Genomic DNA, 23,827 nt, shown 5'->3' on the forward strand with positions numbered 1-23,827 from the left:
CTCAGAGCCTATTATGAATATGAATACCTTTATTCACACAAACTAGAAAACTTAAAGAAAAACAGATAAATTCCTGGACGCACACAAGCTCCCAAGACTGAATCAGGAAAAATGTAAAGTTCAGAACAGATTAACATTGATTTCCAAAATTGAATCAGTAATTTAAAAATCTACCAATCATATAAACCCTGGACCAGATAAATTCATAGGTGAATTCCACCAGACATAGAAAAAAAAAAGGTGATAAAAATTCTACTGAAACTATTGAAAAAATTCCAGGGGATACTACTCCGTAACTCTTTTGATGAAGTTGGCATCACCCTGATACCAAACCTGGGAAAGACACAATGAGAAAAAAAAAAAAAAGAAAACTACAGGGCAATATTCCAAATAAACACAGATGCAAAAATCCTCAACTAATACTAGCAACCTGAATCCAGCAATATATCAAAATGTTAATTCACCATGATCAAGTTAGCTTCATAGCTGGGATGCAAGGATGATTCAATATGGGCAAATCAATAAATGCAATTTACCACATAAACAGAATGACATACAAAAACCATAGGATCATCTCAATAGAAACAGAAAAGGCTTTCAATAAAATTCAACATAACTTCATGATAAATGATCTCAAGAAACCCATCATCAAAGGAACATAAGGAAACTACCTCAAAATAATAAGAGCAAACTGATATGGTTTGCCTCTGAGTCCCCACCAAAATCTTATCTCAAGCTGTAATCCCCATGTGTTAGAGGAGTGGCCTGTTGGGAAGTAATTGATTCAAGGGGCCAGACATCCCTCTTGATGTTGTCGTGATAGAATTCTCAGGGGATCTGGTTGTTTTGTAAGTTTGTAGTGTTTCCCCCTTCTCTGTCTCTCTCCTGCTTCATATAAGACCTGCCTTGTTTCCTAATTGCCTTCTGCAATGCTTTTAAGTTTCCTGAGGTCTCCCCAACCATGCAGAACTGAGAGTCAATTAAACCTCTTTTCTTCATAAATTTCCCACTCTCAGATAGTTCTTCATAGCAGCGTGAAAACAGACTAATACACACACATACAAAAAGGTACTGGTAGTGGGGCTCTGCTATAAAGGTACCTGAAAATGTGGAAGTGACTTTGAAACTGGGTAACAGGCAGAGCTTGGAACAGTTTGGAGGGCTCAGAAAAATACAAGAAGCTGAGTGCAAGTTTGGAACTTCCTGTAGACTTGTTGTATGGTCATGACCAAAATGCGGATAGTGATATGGACAATGAAGTCCAGGCTGAGGTGGTCTCAGATGGAGATGAGGAACTTATTGGGAACTGTAGCAAAGGTCACTCTTGCTGTGCTTTAGCAAACAAAATGGCAACATTTTGCCCCTGTCCTAGAAATCTGTGGAACTTTGAACTTGAGAGAGATGATTTAGGGTATCTGGCAGAAGAAATTTCTAAGCAGCAAAGCATTAAAGAAGGTATCTGGCTTTTTCTAAAAGTGTACATTCATACTCGTGAAGAAAAAGATGGTCTGAAATTGTAACTTAGGTTTAAAAGGGAAGCAGAGCATAAACATTTGGAAAACCTGCAGTCTGACCATGAGGTACAAAAGAAAAACCCATTTTTTGGAGAGAGATTCAAGCCAGCCACAGAAACTTGGGTAAGTAACAAAGAGCCAACTGTTAGTAGCCAATACAATAAAAAAATACCTTTAGGGCATTTTGGAGAGCTTCACTGCAGCCCCTCCCATCGCAGGCCCAGAGGCTTAGGAGGTAAAAATTGTTTTGTGGGCTGAGCCCAGGGTCCTGCTGCTCTGTGAAGCCTCAGAACTTGGAGTCCTGTGTCCCAGCTGTTCCAGCTCCAGCCATGGCTAAAAGGGGTCAAGGAACAGAAGGTGCCAACAGAACATTGCTTCAGAAGGTGCCAACTCCAAGCCTTGGCTGCTTCCACGTGATTCTGGGTCTGGAGGTGCACAGATGTCAAGAGTTGAGGCAAGACAGCTTTGATCTAGATTTCAGAGGATGTATGGAAACACCTAGATGTTCAGACACAAGTTTGCTGCTGGGGCAGAACCCTCATGGACAACTTCTACTAAGGTGCTGCAGAGGGAAAATGTGGGGTTGGAGCCTCCACACAGAGTCCCCACTGGGGCACTGCCTAGTGGAGCTGTCAGAAGAGGGCCATCATCCTCCAGAACCCATAACGGTAGATCTACCAACCGCTTGCACCATGTGCCTGGAAAAGCTGCAGGCACTCAAAACTAAAAGCCTAAGAAAGCAGCCATAGGGGCTGTACCCTACAGAGCCTCAGAAGCAGAGCTGCTCAAGGGCTTGGGAACCCACACCTTGCATCAGTGTGTCTTGGATGTGAGACATGGAGTCAAAGGAGATTTTGGAACTTTAAGATTTAATAGCTGTTTCTGCTTAGTTTCAGACTTGCATGGTTTCTGTAGCCTCTTGGTTTTGGCCAAATTGTCTCATTTCTAATGGGAGCATTTACTCAATGCCTGTCCCTCCATTGTATCTTGGAAGTAATTAAATCATTTTTGACTTTACAGGCACATAGTTGGAAGGGACTTGCCTTGTCTCAGATGAGACTTTCGACTTGGACTTTTGTGTTAATGCTAGAATGAGTTATGACATTAAGGGACTGTTGGGAAGACATGATGGATTTTGAAATGTGAAAGAGACATGAGATTTCAGAGAGGTAAGGGATAAAATAAGATAGGGTCCGGCTCTGTGTTTCCACCCAAATCTCATCTCATATTGTAATCTCCAAATGTTGGGGGAGTGACCTGGTGAGAGGTGATTTAGTCATGGTAGTAAACTTTTCTTTTGCTGTTCTTGTGATAGAATTCTCACTATCTCACTTGTGATAGAGTTGTTTGATAAGTGTGTGGCACTTCCCACTTCTCTCTCTCTCTCTCCTACCACCATGTAAGACATGCCTTGCTTCTCCTTTGACTGCTGCCATAAGTGTAAGTTTCCCCAGGCCTCCACAGCCATGCAGAACTGTGAGTCAATTAAACCTCTTTTCTTCACAAATTACTCAGTCTCAGGTAGTTCTCTATAGCAGTGTGAGAATCGACTAATACACCATCTATGACAAACCAACAGCCAATATTTTACTAAATGGGCAAAAATGGGAAGCATTCTGAGAACTGGAAAAAGTAAAGGATGCTCACTCTTACCACTCCCATTCAACATAGTATTGTAAGTACTAGCCAGAGCAATCAGGCAAGAGAAATAAATAAAAGGCATCCATATAGGAAAAGAAGTCAAACTATTTCTCTTCATAGGCAACATGACTGTATACCAGTAAAACTCCCTAGACTGCCAAAAGGCTCCTGGAACTTGTAAGTGACTTCAGTAGAGTTTCAGGAAATAAAATTAGTAACATTTCTACACATTTATAAAGTTCAAGCTGAGAACCAAATCAAGACACAATTCTATTTAGGATAACCACACACAGAAATAAAATATCTAGGTAGAGTACACCTATCAAACAAGGTAAAAAAAAAACTTTACAAAACACTGCTGTTAAGAAATTGCAGATGACACAAATGAAAAAAAAAAAAATTCTATGCTCACAGATTGGAAGAATCACTATTGTCAAAATAGCCCCACTGCCCAAAGCAATCTACAGATTCAGAACTATTCCTATCAAATTACTAATGTCATTTTTCTCAGAATTAGAAAAGTCTATTTTAAAATTCATATGGAACCAAAGAAAAGCCCCAATAGCCAAAGCAATCTTAAGCAAAGAACAAAGCCAGAGGCATCACATGTCCTGACCTCAAATTATATTATAAGGTTACAGTAATCAAAAGAGCATGGTAGTGCTACAAATACAAAGGTCACAGGATCCTTGGGTGTTGCTTTCCTAGCCAAAAACCTCTGTGGCTGGTGGTACCTTTGCCCATTTTTAGGTCGGGCCTGCTGGTCTTGTTCAGCCCACTTGGCCTGGCAGAGGCTGCACTTGGCTCATGCTACCAGCCGGATCCCATGCCTGCCAAAGGCAAACGACTTGTAGAGCAGCAAGGGGTGTGTGAGCAAGTGTGTGGGAGGCCTGGCCACTTCTCAGAGCCAGGCAAGCTGGCTATGGCGGGGTGGGTAGCTCCAGCTGCCGGCATGGGTGTCAGCTCCCTGTGCGGTTGTGGCTGGACCAGGCATACTGCAAGCAGCTTCCACTGTGAGCACCAGGGAAAAGGGTGGCACCTAGAAGCTTGGAGATGCCAGGAAATGCAGAACCCCAAAAAGGATGTCACCACCCTGGATTGGCAAGCTCCTAGGTCTGGGATTCTCAAAGAGCCATAGCTCTTGTCCCCTTCTCATCGCTTACAACATGGTGAGTGAGGGGGTGTGTTTCAACCCTCTTCGGGTTACAGCTCTTTCAGTCCTGCCATTTGGTGGATTCCAAATTCTTGTCCAACATCAAGGAAGAATGAGGTATGCAGACAACTGGAGCGTGAGCAAGGTAGAGAGGTGCTTTATTGAGTACAGCTCACAGGAGACCCAAAATGGTTAGCTCTTTTCCACACGCAGGTTGTCCTGACAAGTGCAGCTCTTGGTGGAGAGGAGACCCAGAGTGGGTAGCTCCTATCTGTAAGCAGGTTGTTCCAGTGTCTGTGTAGCCAAAGGTGAAGAGGAGACCCAGAGTAAGTAGCTCCTATCTGCAGGCAAGTCATCCCATCATCTGCATGAGTCTGGTTGAATTTGGGGTCTTTATGGGCTTCAAGAGGAGAAAGTTTGTGCTGATTGGTCCATGGGCAGCCATGGGCAGGCCGGGAAAAAGCACCATAATTTCTCACTCCTGTCCATGGAACTGGCAGCCCAGCCCCCATACTTCGGGCCCTTCCCGGTTTGATAGTTGGAGCATCACCAGGGACCAACCCCTTTCTGCTCAGAAACCTATCTGCCTTCTGCCACTATCAACCTGCTATTTACACCACCCACAGAGCCCAGGCAGTTCATGCTGAGGGACACCTGCAGGCCCATGCTGAGCTTCCCTCAACCCACATGCTCTTTGGTGCCCAAAGTCCAGAAAGAGGGCCAAGGTAGCAGGGGCCCAGTGTGTCAGCACTGCCCTGAGTGTGCACAGACCTGACCAGGTCACACCACCACCCAGGCCCTGCTTCAACTTTGCTCTGAAATCAGAGTGGGTACTGGGAGCAGGGAGAGGCCAGGCAGGAGGAGCAGGCAGGAGAGCCTGTGGAGGCAGGGGGACTTCCCAGGCTCTGGAGAGTGTAGGAATGCCTGGGTCTGCAGCCACAGATGGGTGGCTTCAGCTGTGCCTTGAAGGGCAGGGCTCCCTACCCTGTCAACTTGGAAGGGAATGAGGCTTCTGCTTGTTTCTGGCTCCCGTTGGCTTGTGAAACATGCAACCCCAGCCGTGCCTCCCCTGCTGCAGCAGGCATTTTCACAGAGGCCATTCCAGATAGGCCCCTGCTGCTATCACAAACACAGAGATCAATGAAACAGAATAGAGAACCCAGAAATAAAGCTGCACACCAATTACCATCTGATCTTTGACAGAGTTGACAAAAACAAGCAATGGAGAAAGGACTTCCTATTTAATAAATTGTGCTGAGATAGCTGGCTAGCTATATGCAGAAGAATGTAACTGTACCCCTTTCTTTTTTTCTTTTTTTTGAGACAGAGTCTCGCTCTGTCGCCCAAGCTGGAGTGCAGTGGCCAGATCTCAGCTCACTGCAAGCTCCGCCTCCCGGGTTCACGCCATTCTCCTGCCTCAGCCTCCCGAGTAGCTGGGACTACAGGCGCCCACTACCTCGCCCGGCTAGTTTTTTTTTGTGTGTGTACTTTTTAGTAGAGACGGGGTTTCACCGTGTTAGCCAGGATGGTCTCGATCTCCTGACCTTGTGATCCGCCCGCCTTGGCCTCCCAAAGTGCTGGGATTACAGGCTTGAGCCACCGCGCCCGGCCCCTATCTTTCACCATATGCAAAAATTAACTCAGGATGGATTACAGATTTAAATGAAAAACCTCAAATTACAAGAATCACAGATGAAAACCTTCGGCTCATCCTGGACATCATACTTGAGAAAGAATTTATGACTAAGGCCTCAAAAGCAATTGCAACACAAATAAAAATTGACAAGTAGGACCTAATTAAATTAAAGAGCATCTGCACAGAAGAAAAAAAGCTATCAATAGAGTAGATAGAAAATCTAGAGAATGGGAGGAAATATTTGCAAACTAAATATCTAAAAAAGGTCTAATATCTGAAAAACTAAGGAAATTAAATAATTCAAGAAAGAAAAATAACTTCTTTAAAAAGTGGGCCAAAGACATAAAAGAAGACAGACAAGTGGCCAGAAAACATGAAAAAATGCTCAGCATCACAAATCATCAGAGAAATGCAAATCAAAACCTCAATGGGATATTATTGCACAGCAGTCAAAATAGCTATTACTTAAAAAATCAAAAAACAACAGATGCTGGTAAGGCTGTGGAGAAAAGTGAATGCTTATACACATTTGGTGAGAATGTAAATTAATTTAGCCACTGTGGAAAGCAGTTTAGAGATTTCTAAAATAACTTAAAACAGAAATGCAATTTGACACAGCAATCTTATCACTGGGTATATATCCAAAAAACCATTTTTTTCCTTAGAAAAAGACACATGTATTTGTATGTTCATTGCAGTGCAGTTCACAACAGCAAAGACATGGAATCAACCTAGGTGCCATGAATAGTGTATTGGATAATAAAAAAATGTGGTACCTATATGCCATGCAATACTATGCTGCAATAAAAAAGAATGAAATTATGTCCTTAGCAGCCACATGGATGCTTAGGTCATTATCCTAAGCCAATTAATTTAGAACAGAAAACCAAATAGTGCATTTTCTGGCTTAGGAAAGCTAAACATTGAGTACTCATGGACATATAGATGGCAACAAATGGCAACAGTATAAACTGGGGACTACCAGAAGGGAGAGGGAGAGAAGAGGGCAAGATTTCAAAAATTAACACTTGGGTACTATGCTCAGTACCTAGTTGATGGGATCATTTGTAACCCAATTCTCAGCATCCGGCAATATACCCAGGTAATAAATCTGCACATGTACTCCCTGAATCTAAAATAAAAGTTTAAGAAAATTATCTTTGCAGATATTAAGTTGAAGATCTTGACATTGGAAAATTATCCTGCATTATCTGACTGAGTCATGCATGCAATTATAAATGTCGTTGTAACAGATAGGTAGGGAGAAATTTTACCCATCCAGAAATGTAGGTGATAACCATGGAGGCAGCTATTGAAGTGATGTGGCTGCAAACCAAAGAATGCTGACAGCCTATGAAAGAATGGAAGAGATGGGAAATAGACTCTTTTCTAACACCTCTGGACAGTGTGTGGCCATCCTGCTACATTGATTTCAGCCTTGATACTAATTTCGGACTTTTGACCCTAGAACTGTGAGATAATAAATGTCAGTGTTGATGGGTGCAGCACACCAACATGGCATAAGTATACATATGTAACAAACCTGCACGTTATGCACATGTACCCTAGAACTTAAAGTATAATAAAAATAAATAAATAAATAAATAAATAAATGTCAGTGTTTTTAAAAATAAAATAAAATAAAATACTGATATTTAACTCACATATATTTACTACTATTGGCTACTCAGAATACTATGTGTTTTCTGTTTTGTTCTATGTGGATTTATTAGGCTAGTCACTATTACCTAAGTTTATAAATATGAATAAATTGTTCTTCTTGCCCTCAAATATTTTACTATAACCATGAAAATGCAGAAATATTAAAATATAATGTAATTTATATGTAATAAGTGCTATTATAGAGCTTGGATTAGTATTCCAGAAGATGAACACAACATCTAACCATTTATGTCTTTGGTGGAGGGGGATTGATGTTGGTTTGTTATATTAGGGGACATTTACCAAGAGTGTGAAATCTAAGGTCTATTAAAGAATTAGAATAATTAGATAATTAATGACTAGGGATAGAAACCCCCTACCCTTACCTTCCCTCATGTGACAAAATGAGTAAACACACAGTATAAGTGGAACATTTGTCGTCTACTTAGAAAATAAAGGAGTTTAGTGTTTTATAAGAATAACATAAAAGGGAAGACAGGGCCAGCTCATAAATGTTTTAATGTTTTATTTCACAACAATTAAAATCATAGTCATGAAGAGGTAGGCATTGCTTGGATATTAAGAGGAATTGCGATTTAATCACATTTACATATAGATAAACTGTTCTAATAGCATTAAGGTAGATGCCCAATGTATAAATTCCAAAGAAATGGACTATTTAGGTAGGTTTTAGAAGCATTCAAGAGGCCGGCAATTGAAACACTGTCACTTCATCCTCAGTTTCTTGAAATACCAAATATCTCCTTCATTTTACAGATTAAGACATTTATATTCAGATAGGTTGCATTGTTTTATTTGATTCAATTATCCCAGGTATGTACGCAAAATTGTCAATTTAAGAATTCTTTTCCAAAAAATTATAACATTTGTCCAGCAATGAATACAAATTGCTAAACTGCTATGAGTCCATGCAGACTTGTGTGCCTCAGGTGGCTCAAATCATAGGTTATAAATTGTACACTATGTAGTGTTCCAGATCACCTATTCTGAGAAATGATATTTCTCCGCATCTTAATAAGGGTTTAGTGTACATTGAATAAATAATAGAATGTTTACTGCTCCTTTCTAATCCTTAACTTACTCCTTTTTAAATTAGTGTTTCCAAGTACACTTTGCTTCTGAACATAGAACCATTCCTATCTGAACTCCATGTAAGAAGAGAACACTAACTCATTACATTAAGAACAAAGGAAGTAATTAAATTTAACCTTCAAGTTTTCCAGAACAGAACATTCTGATCTTCCTCTTTCACCAAACCACTTTCTGCATCCATCACAGACTCTACAAGCCACTACTTTGATCATACCAGCAAAAAGATTCCTGGTTATGTATCCCTGTTCCCCCCTCATAGGACTGTCCAATGGAGAATTTAGGATGTATTTCAGAAGTGAATATTTAAAGACGGTATTACAGCTCAGTCTTCCTTCTTAGAAGAGAAAATCCAATTGTTCCATATAGTCATCCATTTTTAGCAAAGAAAAGAGATAAAAACTCAGGAGGTCATAACAATACATAAGTATTTTATTAAAATCTATTTCTCCAAATGCTGGTGACTTACGAAAAAATGTGCAAATAAAATTTAATTATGCATACTATATGCTGACTGTTGCTTATTTATATTTTCTTCTCTATTTGTTTTAGATCATGAATAGTCTTGGAGTCTTGCTCAATTATTATATGAATAAGTCACAGAATGAAATCATTTTAAATCACTTTCAGTGAAAGTGATGATTAAATCTATGCCAAGAGTCAGAAAAGATTTAGAAGCTCTGTGAAAATTGGAAATTAGAAACAGAACATATAGATCCTGCTTGGAACATTAACTTTATCTAATTATACTTCTCGTAGAATATAGTCCAACCTTCAGTTTTATCCACTGCAGAGAAATCAGTTCATAATTTCTCATTCTAGCAATTCTATGAACAAAACAGTGAGCTGCAAAATTATTTTTTCTTTTATACCATAAAGAAAAAAAGATACATATTTATTAAATTTTAATTGTTTCACTTTTTGACCTTATTTTGTGGAAGAAAAGTAGCCATCATTATATATGATTGAAACATCTTGTAATGATAAAAATCAAGGACCAGAAATTTGTTTCTAAAAAAAAACAAAAACAGAAAAAGCAAAAGGGAATGCTTATTTCCCTTATAAAGGGGAAATAAACAGAAAATTGCAGGGCATGCTGAGCTTTATAGAATATAATGCTGAATACTTGTATACCTTCAGACATGAATTTCCATCTTTTTATTTCATGTTCTTTTTTTGACAGGGAATCTCTTTTAATTGAAATACTTATTTTTATAAACAAATTTGAAGATATATTTATTCATTTTTCAAATATTGTAAGATCATAGTTGTTTGTTTTTAAAATTAATTATCGCTAATTTGTCTTTGATAAAGTTTTATACCATGAAGATACTAGAAACATTTCTTTTACATGTTCTCTTAAATCAAGGTTTAAAATCTGTCATGTAAACAGCCAAATAGTAAATCACTTAAGACTCGTAGACCTATGGTTTCTTCACATAGGGTCATTGTAGCATGCAAGCATCCATATACAATGAGTAAACAAGTGGATGTTGTGTTCCAATACAGCTTTATTTACAAGAACAGGTGGCACTCCATATTTGGCTCTTTGGTCACAGTTTGCTGACTCGTGCCTTAAACTATTTTATTACACATTCATTGAAAACATACAAAACAGAAAACTTTTTTTGCCAGTAAATGTGGAAAGTAAGGATCAAAGTAAATTTGAGATGACTGAGAAATAAAACTAGTTACCTGTATGCACTCACTTTGTCTTTTGTAACAGAAAAGCATAGATAGACAGCACAAATGAAGTGGCAAGAACCTGAAACTTGTTTATCAACTTTGTGAATTTGAAATATAGAATTCTCCACTACGTAGCAAACCATATTTAATTCTGGAAGCCATGAGGATTGGATTTTCATTGAGTAAAAATTTGTCTTGTTTTTAATATTAGTATTTAATGCCCTTGTTTTTTTTTAATGTCTTAATATAAAATTGGTATTCTAACTTTTGAGCTTAGTAATATATAAAAATTAAGGTTTTACAAGTTTAGTTTTTATTAATTTGGGGTAAATTTTTATTATACAAATCAATAAATTACAGCAATTGTTTACATGTAAGTATAAGGTACACACACTAGTGCATTTTTTTCATTGCCGCCTTAACAAATTATCATACCTTTAATGGCTTAAAACAACATTCATTTATTATCTCATAGTTCTATAGGTCAGAAGTCCAAGTATAGTATAACCCAGTTGGGTCTTCTGCTTAAAGTCTCACAATGTCAAAATGGTGATATTAGCAAAGTTGTACTCTTTTTCTGGAGATTCTGTGGATGAATTTGCTGCCAAACTCACTCAGGTTGCTGGCCATATGTAGTTCCTCGCACATGTAGGGTTGAAATCTCCATTCCCTTGCAGGCTGTCAGCCATGGGCCTGGAGGCTTTGTTCCCAGCAACTGCTTGCATCGCTTCCCATGTTTTCTACATCCATCCTACCCCCACCTCCAGCAATGATAGGTAGCATTCCACTCGTGCTTGGAAACTCCCTAATCTCTCCTCCTGCCACATCTATTTGATTCTACCTTGAGAAAAAAAAAAAAAAAAGAATAGAAAAAGAAAACAAAAATCTTTTTTTTCAAGGGTTCATGTTATTAGATTTGGCTCAACCAGATAATGCAGGATAATCTACCTGTTTTGAAATCCTTAACCTCAATGACTTTTGTAAGGCCTTTTCATCATGTACTGTAACTTATTCACAATTTCCAGGGATTAGGTGGTAGGCATCTTTGGGGAATCATTCTACCTTCTACAATTAATGATATGATGAACACCAGTGCAGCTACTCATCGGTTTATGAAACAAATCCTTTCTCTTAACTTTAATGGATCACCCATTTCATCCTTTCTCTCCTGCTTCAGGGGTAAACATACTTCTGAATTTTATGTTTATCATTCTTCATGAGAATGGAATTTCTGCTTAATGCTGTATGCACATTTTCAGCTTTAGCAGATAATAGGAGGTGGAAGATGACTTCCAAGGTGATTCATACATTTACACAACAAAAAAGTGTGTGTGTCCCAATTGTTCCACATACTCACCAAAAATATTGTCATTCACTTTTTAAAAATGTGGCAGAGATATGATACAGTATGTGATTTATATAAATAAACATTATTTAGGATAATCAGCTCCTTTTTATATGGTTATTGAATATTTTATTTTTATTCTTCAGATAAATGACAATTTTTCCAGTAATTCATTGACTTGGTCTTATTTACTTCTAAAAGTTTTTAATGTATTTCACATATATTCTGCATGTTCTGTCTCAGTTTATGATATGCTTTAAAATTCCTTTAATATTTATGCAGAACAAAAATGTGAGGAGAGGAATGATGGCATGGAGTAGGAAGGATGTGCAGAGGGACATTCTCTGAGAATACCTGTTTGTATAAACTGGATTTTAGAGCCATGTTAACATTCTACCTCCTCAAAAATAAAAATTGTAATGTGAATAAGCCTTCAGGACATTGTGTTAAGTGAAATAATCAGGCAAAGAAAGACAAATACCACCTGATCTCACTTATATGTGGCATCTAAAAGAGTTATACTCATAAAAGTAGAAAGTAGAATGGTGGTTAGCAGAGGCTGGGGATTGGAAGACTGGAGAGATATTGGTCAAAGGATATAAAATTTTAGTTTAAAAGGAGGAATAAGATGAAGAGATCTATTTTACATTTTGGTGACTATAGTTAATAATAATTATATGGTATGGTAGGTATACTTGAAAATTGCTGAGACTGAATTATGTGTTCTCATAGCAAAAAATGGTAAGTATGTGAAGTAGTACATATGTTAATTACCTTGATTTAGCATTTTCACAATCTATACATATATAAAACATGTTGCACACTGAGTATATACAATTTTATCAATCGAAAATGCTTTTAAAAAATTAATGAAATAAAATGGATAAGAAAAATGGATATTAAAAGAAAATAATTATTTCTCTTACCTACATTCACAAAGGTATTATATACTTCTTTTGTTAATTTATAGCCTGCTTTAAATATTTTAAAAACATAGACTTTTAAAATTTCCTCTTTTTTCTGTTACAAGAAATATCCAGTTCTATGTTTCTCCAAGGAGGAAACCCATTTTCTAATTTCATTTACTGAAGAAATGCTCCAGCCTCTACTGATTTGTCTACTTCAGGCTGTCCCTGAGCTCTCTCTCCTCTCTTCATTAAAATATTACCAATCTCTCCACAACACAAATCAAAATTTAGTTACCAAGGTCCATTAACTGAGTAATTTCACAAAGCACAAGCTTCACTGCTAGCTCTCCTCTCATGTTAATCACATTCGACTAAGAGGTGTACCTCATACTCAGAGACTAACCATGGCTCTTCTCTCAATGTCTGTTGGTGAATGGTCACTGTGCTTCTCTTTCTCAGTTCACACACAGACAGCCAAACATTTAATTGTGTTATCTCCTTGTGACCTAACGCTATATTCATGAGACTTTATTTAAAAATGGATAAACAAATGAGAAATTGACCCACAGAAAATGAAGGTGCAGCAAAAAAATAAAAAGAATAAAATAAACATGATAATGCTGGAAGTGAACCAAATGTAAATGGAATTAGAGAAGAAATAGCTGACCCTGGGAATGTTGACACTGTTGCTGTTGGAGAGACACTGGATATACAATCAGAGGAATTTGATGAAGGTGGATTTATTGGCATAAATGAGAAAAGTAGTTTGACAAATAGGATGCATTTGTTCCAGAAGGAGTGATGTCAGCCAAAATTTTCACAATAAACTTACTCTGAAGTACTTCAAGACATTTGAAGTGCAAAAGTAAAACACTGGAAGCCAATCCAAATTTCCAAATCAGTAGGACAATTTTTCAATGCATAAGAAAATATGCACTTTATATCACAATTTATATGATAGGCTCTTGTGAATGGTATCTTAATTTAGTAAGTTTCATATTATTATTTGTTGAATCTGTTTTTAAGGTTGGCAAACATGCAAAAGATTCTTATTCTAAGAGTTTGATTCTGCTTTGGAGGGGGAATAGATGATATAAGCTATAATTACATTTTTACTTATTCTTGTCCAATCTTTATCTTCTTCGTTTTCAATTTTTCTCCTCTTTATAGTATTGAACAGACTGTCATAAATGTATTAAAAATAATCATGATACTGGTGACCCTTGTAATAAAATTAATAGTAAATCTTGCTGCAATTTAAAACTAGAGCCTTAAGAGAGAGAAAAGGCCATCTAGATTTCTAGTTGGTCCTAAACTTATCTATTTGTAAAAATGAAAACCAGTAAAATAGAAAGTTATAAAATATTGGTTCTCAAGGAGTTTCTAATTTTTGTGTAGAATTTCCTCAGCGCAGCCTCATCTGTCATAGTGGAATTTAATGTTTTTCTTTTTTTTTTTTTTCTCCAGATAGGGTTTCACTCTGTCACCCAAGCTGGAGTACAGTGGCGTGATTACAGCTCACTGCAGTCTTCACCTCCCAGATTCAAGTGATCTTCATACCTTAGCCTCCCAAGTAGCTGGGATCACAGGTAAGTGCCCACTCTCAGCTAGATTTTTGTAGACATGGGGTTTTGCCACATTGTCCAGGCTGGTCTTGAACTCCTGGGATCAAACAATCCTCCTGCCTCAGCCTGCTGAGTAGTTGGGACAATCTGTATGTACCACTACGCCCGGTTAATTTTTTTGTAAATACAGGGTCTTGCCACGTTTCCCAGGCTGGTCTCCAATTACTGGGCTAAAGCAATCTGCCCACCTCAGCCAGCATTGCAAATAGTGTGAGCCACTACACCTCCTGGAATTTAGTTTTTGTATCTGTCATTAAGTGGTCCAGAAATTTTGGTTGTAATTATAACTGTTATTATTTTTTACTTGTTGTGTATATTATTCATCTTTTATGCATGCTTTCTGACTCTTGAAAACTAAATATGGAAAATATGTCAGCTTTTGTTAAATATCAGTAGATATTTAAATAAAATTGAATCCCCATTTTATAGGAGTGTAGCCATGCAGTTTAACAAAATATGCTAGATTTTTCTCTGGGAAGAAATTAGTAGAAAAATAAACCAAAATATGGTTGACAGAGGTTTGTTACATAATAAAATGTCATGACACTAATTAGAACAATATAATGTCTTAATATGATCTGGAATTTCACAATGTAGCACATAATAAAACTAGAAATACAGATAAAATGAATGGTCAATGTATTAATATAGACATAATAAAACACCAACATGTTAGGGAATAATATCCAAAGCATAAAATAAAAGAAAAAATAGAAATATAACTGTATCACAGTACATCCACTTAATAGTGTAATAGTAAGAGTTATGATTATATAAAAATTAATAAAATGGAAAATGGTGAAAAACAAATACCAAGATTTACATGGCTTCTATGATTTTTATCTCTATAAAAATATACATTAAAACTTAAATGAAATAAACAATTGTGTTAGTCATCATTGTTACTCTGGCAAACACAATCATTTGTTTATTTTCAAATTTTTACATTATTTAGTACATTTTCCATAATTAATTTTCTTTTTTTTTTTTTTTTTTTTTTTTTTTTTGAGACGGAGTCTCGCTCTGTCACCCAGGCTGGAGTGCAGTGGCCGGCTCTCAGCTCACTGCAAGCTCCGCCTCCCGGGTTCACGCCATTCTCCTGTCTCAGCCTCCCGAGTAGCTGGGACTACAGGCGCCCGCCTCGTCGCCCGGCTAGTTTTTTGTATTTTTTAGTAGAGACGGGGTTTCACCGTATTAGCCAGGATGGTCTCGATCTCCTGACCTCATGATCCGCCCGTCTCGGCCTCCCAAAGTGCTGGGATTACAGGCTTGAGCCACCGCGCCCGGCCCATAATTAATTTTCTTATTTATTTTATTTATTTATTTAAAGATGAGGTCTGTTTCTATCATCCAGTCTGGAGTACAGTGGCATGATGTCAGCTCACTACAACTTCTGTCCTCCCCTGGGCCCAAGTGATCCTCCTGCCTCTAACTCTCACCACAGTGAACACCACCACACCTGGCTAAATTTTTATTCTTAGTAGAGATGGGGCCGTGCCACTTTGCCCAGACTGGTCCTCAACTCCTGGGCTCAAGCAATCCTCCCACCTTGGCCACTTGTGATCTTCTGGGGTTACAAGAGTGAGTCATCACATCTGGCCAACATGTGTTTCTTTATAAAGTAAAAATCAGTAAAGAATTGGGTTTTTACAATGTTCTTTCATTTGTATTAGCACATACAGTTTCAGACTTTCCTTTTTCCTCATTGTTTCCCATTATTAATTCTCATTAATTTTGTTCTCTCATTTTTTTTCTGGATATTTTTATCATTGTTATTATTTGCTGCTGTTTTGAGCATAGTGTTCCAAAACCAGAAATATAATCTAGCTTTTTAACCATCTAGACTTTCAAAAGCAAAGGCATACAAAATTAATTAAAAAAGAACATTCACTGAGTTTTCATTGAAGTTTATATTGTTTCAGTAACTTTATACTGAATGTTTCAATAATACATTTTCCACAATGCCAGACCCTATGTCTAAATTAAAATCAAAGAATTCAGGCATATTATTATCTACCATAATCACAGTTGCCCTCACAATGCTGACCTTTTAAATCTTAGTCTAACCCCTGATTTCTAAAGTTTTAATTTAATTTATGTAATGCAAATAAAATCAATGGCTACATAATTAAAGATATCAAAACAATTTATTAAGGTTTTAATTTCTCTAGGTTTGTTAATCTGCAAAGCTTGCTTTGATAACATATTCATGCTGTTAAGTGATAATGCTAATAATCAGTAAATATCTACTAAAAGAGTCACTAATTTACATAGTCATTTAAGTAACATGTATTTAAAAGACAAATATAATCTTCCACAGTTTGAGCAATAAAGATTTTATTATATTATTAAAAAACAATGTTTTCCAAAAGTATATAAGAAATTGATAGCAACATATTCAGAATAAAGAAATTATTTCTATTTATTGATTTTAAGTGTTGATTGCTAGATTCACAGATATGAATTATGATTATTCCAGTCATTCAACATAACTTAAAAACCATTTTGCCAAAAATGTTTACTTGAGGTTTAATGTTCTAATTGTTGAATTTCCCAACTGGAAATAAAAAAATATTGCCATGATCTCACATTTTATTCTGTTGCTACAATATTTACAACTAAATGGTATCTTACTCCACTCTGGATTATTATTTTCAGTTTTCCACTAAAGTAGCACTTTCACTTCTTGTAATATTTGCTGTTATGTGGAAAATTAAAAGGATCATTGTATCTTATTTATTAATACCAAGATATCATTTTCGATTTAGAAAAAAAGGACCTTCACACACAACTTTGCCACAGATACATATAATATGATTTTTACTTGGAGTATAATCAAAACCTGAAACAGGAGTGAGCCAGTGGGAATATCTTAATCCTTGAAAACAGATTGTCCTGTTTTTATTTAGAGAGAGATTTGTTTATACATAAAATAAACTGAAAAAATGACCACCATAATTGTTATAGTCCAAAATATCATTAATTACATCTAGTGTAATGCATAAGATGTAATGACTTTAAAATATAACAATATATTAACATATGTAATTAAAACGACATAATAGCATCTCATATTCTTTTGTCTTAAACATGTATTTCTACTTTGCTTTGTGCTTGGCCTTTTGAATCACAGGCCACCGTTGAAATCCATTTATTGTTGAATATCTTCTGAATATAAATTGCAATTTAAATGTAATTATTATGTCGTTTATTATTTGGTTTGAACACATAAAACAAAGAAATCTGTGTAAAGTTTTCAAGAAGTACTAATGCCAAACATACAGCCTGTCTTTCTTTGCATGGTTTGCCTTTTATATTTCTGAAGACACAGATAAAAATTTTGATCATGCTTTTATATTTTTATTTAGGAATTAGTTGTTCAAACACCAATTTTTTAATTATAAATTTCCAAAATGAAAATGTGGGACAATTACCAAAAAATGAACAGGAAGATGAAATCACAGTTTTATAACTTATTAGCCACAGAATAATATTGCTGAAAATCTGTCAAATACCCATCCTCCCCCAATATTTATTTAATGATAATTACATAGATCATGGTTAATAAATCAGCCTTTTAAAAAAGTGTAAAATTGTGAATGTTAAAGTGCTATTCAATTACCAAGAAACATTACTCGAGATTTATTAGTTGAATAAATGATTTTGTTGCAGTATCTTGAGTACTGCAAATCATACTCAAATATCTTTAACAATTAAATACTTTTTGACTTTTTGATTTGAAGTAGATAAAATGTGGCAATATATTGAATGTTTTTTTTTTAAAGACTACGTTAGGACATAACATAAATTATCTGTGCATATATTGAATAACCTCCAAAAATGATTTCACATTACTGCTAGCTAAATTGAAGAGGTTTCCATTGCCTATGGAAACACTGAGTACTCTAATAAACTCTTCATCTCATTCTATTCAGAATGATGAATATGACTAAAAACATTAACAAAAGAATAAATTAAACAAAGTCACAAAATTTGTGACATGTTAAATGGCTGGGTCATTTATATATTGAACAAAGTTATAGGCCTTTCCAAATATGGCACATGGAATATATATATATATTTATCATTTAATGATTTCTAACAAACATCTCAGAATCTAGGACATAATGGATACCATTATTGTCACTTTGAATTACAGATTTATCTTCCAATTTGCTGTCACTCTACCCTAGGTTCAGTAATTAAAAAAAAATTATTGACAAAAATACCAAACAGTATCAAAATATTGCAGCAATATTTATTCCATAGTGGTCAGTATATATTCTAGTTTGACTAACGCCTCAAATCCACAATAGAAAATACTATAAAATATTTTAATGTGAATGACTTTTAACATTTATTTTTCAAGTGCTTTTTTGGCACCATACTATTTTTTATTGATACATAATATTTATACATATTTATGGGGTACATGTGATACTTTGTTATATGCATAGTATGTGTAATGATCAAGTCAGACTGTCTAGGGTATCAATTACTTTGAGTATCATTTGTATGTGTTGGGAGCATTTCAAGTCCTATTAGCTTTTCTGAAATATACAAACCAATGATGTTAATTATTATCATGCTATTCTACAAACATGAAAACTTATTCCTTCTTCTAACTGTATATTTGTACCCATTAATCAACCTCTTTTTATCCTCCTGTTCCAAATACACTTTCCATTCTCTGGTGTCCATCCTTCTACTATCTCCACGAGATCAACTTTTTAAATTCCCACATACAATTAAGACGATGTGATACTTGTCTTTTTGAGCCTGACTTTTTTCACTTAACACAATGGTCTACAGTTTCATTCATGCATGCTCCAGTTGCAAAACAAGATGAATTTATTCTTTTTAATGATTAAATAATTTTCCAGTGTGTATATATACTATATTTTCTTTATCCATTCTTCCATTAATGGACTTTTAGGTTGATTCCATATCTTTGCTATCATGAATAGTGCTGCAATACATTTGTGAGTGCAGGTATCCCTTTTATACACTGACTTATTTCTCTTTAAACAAATACCTAATAGCAAGATTACTGAATTGTGTGGCTCTAGTTTTAGGTTTTTTTGTGTGTATTTAGTCTTTTAAAATTATACTATAAGTTCCTGGGTACATGTGCAGAACGTGCAGTTTTGTTACATAGGTATACACGTGCCATGGTGGTTTGCTGCACCCATCAACCCTCGTCACCTACATTAGGTATTTCTCCTAATGCTATCCCCTCCCTAGCCCCTCACCTCTCATCAGGCCCCAATGTGTGATGTTCCCCTCCCTGTGTCCATGTGTTCTTATTGTTCATCTCCCACTTATGGGTAAGAACATGCAGTGTTCGGTTTTCTGTTCTTGTGTTACTTTGCTGAGAATGATGGTTTCCAGCTTCATCCATGTCCCTGCAAAGGACATGAACTCATCCCTTTTATGGCTGCATAGTATTTCATGGTGTGTATGTGCCACATTTTCTTTATCCAGTCTATCACTGATGGACATTTAGGTTGGTTCCAAGTCTTTGCTATTGGGAATAGTGACACAATAAACATACATGTGCATGTGTCTTTATAGTAGAATCATTTATAATCCTTTGGGTAGATAGTAATGGGATTGCTGGTTCAAATGGTATTTCTAGTTCTAGATCTTTGAGGAATTGCCACAGACCTCTTGTTCTAGATCCTTGAGGAATTGTCTCCCACAATAGTTGAACTAATTCACACTCCCATCAACAGTGAAAAAGTATTCCTATTTATCCACAGCCTCTCCAGCATCTGTTGTTTCCTGACTTTTTAATGATCACCATTTCTAACCAGCATGAGTTGGTATCTCCTTGTGGTTTTGATTTGCATTTCTCTAATGACCAGTGACAATGAGCTTTTTTTCATATGTTTGTTGGCTGCATAAATGTCTTCTTCTCTTGAAAAGTGTCTGTTCATATCCTTTGTCCACTTTTTGATGGAGTTGTATTTATTTTTTCTTCTAAATTTGTTTAAGTTCTTTGTAGATTGTGAATATTAGCCCTTTGTCAGATGGGTAGATTTCAAAAATTTTCTCCCATTCTGTAGGTTGCCTGTTCAATCTACTGATAGTTTCCTTGGCTGTGCAGAAGCTCTTTAGTTTAATTAGATCCCATTTGTCATTTTTGTTGCCATTGCTTTTGGTGTGTTAGACATTAAGCCTCTGCCCATGTCTATGTCCTGAATAGTATTGACTAGGTTTTCTTTTAGGATTTTTATGGTTTTAGGTCTTACGTTTAAGTCTCTAATTTATCTTGAGTTAATTTTTGTCCTCATATGGTTTTCCATATTAGCTGTATTAACATTCCAAGTAACAGTGTGTGTTTCCTTTTCCTACATCCTTACCAGTATCTGTTATTCTTCGCCGTTTTAATAATAGCCATTCCATCTGGGTAAGATGTCTCACTGTGGTTTGATTGACATTTCTCTGATATTAAACATGTTTTCATATACATGTTTGCTATTTGTAAGTCTTCTTTTGAGAAATATACATTCAAGTTATTTGCCCACTTTTTAATAGGATTATTTGTGGGGGGTATTTTTACTGTTTGAGTTCCTTGTATATTCTGGCTATTAGTTGGATAAATAATTTGCAAATATCTTCTCCCATTCAGTAGGTTGTGTCTTCACTTTGTTGATTATTTCCTTTGTTATGCCGATGGTTTTTACTTTAATACAGTCCTATTTCTCTATTTTTCTTTTTGTGGTCTATGCTTTTGTTGTCTTAGTCATAAAACCTTTGCCTAGACCAATGTCCTGAAGTAGTCTTCCTATGTTTTCTTTCAGTATTTTTTACAGATTCAGGTGTTACACGTAACTGCTTAATCCATCTTGAGTTGATTTTTATATATGGTGAGAGATGCGATCCAGTTTCATTTATCTGCATATGAATATTCAATTTTCCCAAAACCATTTATTAAAGAGGGTGGCCTTTCCTTTCAGCAATGTATGTTCTTGGAATCTCTGTAAAATAAATCCATAGGCTCTAACTGTGGATTTATTTCTGGGTCCCCTATTGTATTTCATGATCTATGAATGACTGTTTTTATACCAATGTCATGCTGTTCTCGTTACCACAGATTTTTGTAGTATATTTTGAATACAGCTTAAAAGACTTTCTAATAAATATAATTATAAATAAATTGTTAGATGATATAGGCTTATACAAGTCAGAATGCACTTCTCATCACAAATTATTTATTGTCAAAATGTTGTATTTCAGTTGGTGATTGCATTCCTATGTTCAAAAATGTATAAAACATTCAAATTTCAGGTAAAGCTTTATTCATCTTGCACCTATCAGCCTATAAGGGAGCACCAGAGACCAGATGGCCCCACGATTAAAATAGGTTTGGGGATTTTATAAGGTGTCTGTAAGGTTTATAAGTTGTCTTTTATAATGTGTTCTTGTAATTTTTGGCTGAGGCAATAGTTTCTGTCTCTAAGTGAAACTTCCCATCAAAGGTCATTCTCACACTGCATTAGTGCATTGGTATGATCCTAATAATAATCAAAACAACCTTCTGAGAACCCTTTTTGCAAGCTTAGCAGTTGTTTTTTCAAGCTTCACCAGAAAGAGATGTAGGAAGAAGGGAGACAAAGGTAGGAAACAAAAGGGAAACTGAGGATCCTTCATCATGTTTGTTTTAGACCTCCAACACTTAGGAAGATACAACTTGTTTACTAGTGGAAATCAATTAAAAGCTAAATTTCCTTTGATGAAATTTGCTTTAAGTGCACATTTTTGAGGGAGAAAAGAAAGTTTCATAATATAAGAGGTCACACTTTGACATCTATGAGACCTTTGTATCTTTCTCCGTTATATATTAAGTGGTTCAAAATGCAAGTTTAAGATAGATGTTAGAATGGCCAGAAACCTTTACAATTTGGCAGTGCTATTTTCTAGATTCACTTGACAATATTAACATTCATATGAATCAGACTTTGGACTTTGGAAAGTTATGGTAAACTTTTTGAAGGGCATACGAGAAGATCACTCATGGGGAAGCTAATAGATATGATGCCCACTTGTGGATGTTTGGATGGACCAATGACACATACGATTACTCTTGCAATGTATCATTGCATTTTTTAGGACATGGTCTGTGGACATTTATTGTACTATCTATAGCAAATTATCTCAGAATATGGTACAAAAAATGTTAGAAATAAACTCTTGTGTTATAATGAATACATGAATGAAGAATGAAAGAAAAGAAGGGGATAGACCAGAAAATCATAGTGTTTGTTAGGTATCTAGTCTGTTTTAGAAATTATCTTCCTTACAGAAATTAAACTAGAACTTCTTTATAGAGATATAAAAATTTCATTATCTTAAGATGCATTGTGCATGTTTCAATCTATCATACTTAAATCTCAGTCTACATATTTTTATTTAATATATATTCTCTTCACTTAATTTTCTTTTATGACATTTGTACTGGGATTGGGACAAAATATTCTCCATAATAGAGGAGAAACTAGAAGAGATATTCTTCCATTCTCTAAATTAACTGCCTTTTTATTATCAATAATTTGTATTTTCTAGGTATTGTCTGTGTATACATGCACACACAAACACATATATATTTTATATAATATAAAATATATATGTGTTTGTGTGTGCATGTATAATATATATATATAAACTGTCTACTCTCTTCCAAAGGATGAGTAAGTTCATGGAATATCCTAATATGACATGAACTCCTTTATGTAGTGTTCCTAGAGAAGCTTAGGTTTAATTTTTCAGAATGTATATGTAAATATTAAATCAGTAATGTAAACAAAATTTTATAAAACACCTACTTTGTGACAGGCATAGGACAGCTGTCACACGTGATGAAATCAAACAGAAACAGTTATATAGAGAGGCAATTTGAAAGAAAATATACAGATAAATGATTCCTCATAAATGTCAATCCTACAAAGGAGTAATAATAATGATACTATGAATGACTTCCTTTACAATGTATGAAAAAGAGATTAACATATTTTTTATTTTAAATCTTTTTTTGTACTTTTAGATAATTTATTGCATAGGGTAAGAAAAGTGGAAGCAGGAAATCAGGAGAAAAAAGGTAATATTACTGAGAGAAAAATGCATCATTAATAAGAAGGTAGAGAAAGAGATGCCTTTACATATGGATATTAAATCATTCTAAAATCTTGCCTAAAACCACATTTCCACCACATACATTCTATCATGCTCCATGCTCCAGCTGATCACACTCTGCTTCAACCATACTATATATGTATTGGTTATCTATTACCAAATAACAAATTACCTAACAATTAGAGACTTTATAAATAATATTTATTATCTCACATATTCTGTGAGTCAGAAATCTGAATGTGGCCTAGCTGGGTAACTCTGCCTTAGCTTCTCTCATGAGGCTGAAACTAAGATGTCTGAGGCATGGTCTCAGATGAAGCTTTGACTGAGGGAGGATTCATGCCAAGATTACATGAAATTGTGGGAATGCTTTAATACCTTGCTGACTATTGGCTGGAGGTCTACTTTATGT

This window comes from Rhinopithecus roxellana, chromosome 18 (genome assembly GCF_007565055.1).
Source record: "Rhinopithecus roxellana isolate Shanxi Qingling chromosome 18, ASM756505v1, whole genome shotgun sequence".
NCBI lineage: Eukaryota > Metazoa > Chordata > Mammalia > Primates > Cercopithecidae > Rhinopithecus > Rhinopithecus roxellana.